The sequence below is a fragment of the Bison bison genome, unplaced genomic scaffold (genome assembly GCF_000754665.1).
Source record: "Bison bison bison isolate TAMUID 2011002044 unplaced genomic scaffold, Bison_UMD1.0 scf7180017864308, whole genome shotgun sequence".
Taxonomy (NCBI): domain Eukaryota; kingdom Metazoa; phylum Chordata; class Mammalia; order Artiodactyla; family Bovidae; genus Bison; species Bison bison.
The window spans coordinates 681,817-683,517 of NW_011494880.1; positions in this window are offsets into that span (position 1 = coordinate 681,817).

The following is a 1,701-nucleotide window of genomic DNA, read 5'->3' on the forward strand; positions in this document are numbered from 1 at the left end:
TAGTGTGTGAGATGACTGCAATTGTGTGGTAGTTTGAGCATTCTTTGGCATTGCCTTTCTTTGGAATTGGAATGAAAACTGACCTTTTCCAGTCCTGTGGCCACTGCTAAGTTTTCCAAATTTGCTGACATATTGAGTGCAACACTTTCACAGCATCCTCTTTTAGGATTTGAAATAGCTCAACTGGAATTCTATCACCTCCACTAGCTTTGTTCATAGTGATGCTTCCTAAGGCCCACTTGACTTCACATTCCAGGATGTCTGACTCTAGGTCAGTGATCACACCATCATGATTATCTGGATCATGAACTTTTTTGTACAGTTCTTCTGTGTATTCTTGCCACCTTTTCTTAATATCTTCTGCTTCTGTTAGGTCCATACAATTTCTGTCCTTCATTGAGCCCATCTTTGCATGAAATGTTTCCTTGGTATCTCTAATTTTCTTGAAGAGATCTCCAGTCTTTCCCATTCTGTTGTTTTCCTCTATTTCTTTGCATTGATTGCTGAGGAAGTCTTTCTTATCTCTCCTTGCTATTCTTTGGAACTACATATTGCTGTGTTGTGATTCTGTCTTTAATGTTGGCAGAGATCCCACATAGTGTTTTCTCTCATTGAAGATGTATTTAATACTATGCATGTGTGCATGCTTAGTCACTTCAATCGTATCTGACTCTTGGCAACCTTGTGGACTGTAGCCCGCCAGGCTTCTCTGTCCATGGGATTCTCCAGGCAAGGTCTGCCTAATACTACAGTCCGTCACAAGTTAGACCTACTGAAGAATTCCATTCTGTTCTGGGCCCACTCACAACGGGTATTTTTTTGTTACTTGGCAAATGAGTCACTGGATGGAATGCATATACTTCCTCTAATTCCTAAAAATGCCTTCAAATAACTGTGTTTTTTTTTCTCTCTGTAGAAAGGTAAAATGCAAAAATCTGTTCTCCTTTTGAAATGATGACCTCAAATACCCCTGATCATGGGATTTCAATTAATTTCATTGATGTGGCAGATCACATATTTATAGGGTTATCTTCTACTCTCCTACACTGATGTATCTTACAAAAGTGTCCAATGTACTAGCCATTTCTCGCTCACCCTGTCTGACTAGCATGATGTTATCAACACAGTCAGTTAACACTTTTTTGAAGTATATGCAGATAATTCATATCTCATTGGTCTATATTATGAGGGAAGAGAATAAAGTTAATTTTATAAAATTCTCAGTAAAAATTGTAAATGTCTGCTGTTTCTGTTTCAAGTGAATGAGAACTCTACCTGGTCTTTTCAGATAGCGATGGCAGAGAACACAATCACCAAAGCAATAACCTCCTGCCATGTACCTGAAGATGTGTTCATATGCTCTAGCAGAAATATCACATCTGAAACAGAGACTAAGAGTAGAGTGAATTCTTGGATGAGTTTGCAGGAGTCCACTATCAGATATGAGGGCCTTAGATATGATGGAGCTAATCATCCTGCATTTTTTAACTTTAAGATTTTAATTTGCACCATCCACAAAATGTGATCTTATTTTCTTTTTATGTTTGGTTTGAATAAGGATGGTGATGAGGAGGCCTCTTTCAAAGATATAGTAGGTTGAATAGTGGGCATCCCAAAGTATACCCATGGTGTAACTCCCAGAAACTATGAAATTGATTTTCTATGGAGAAAGGATCCTTGAAATGCAAAGGCTTACCTGGT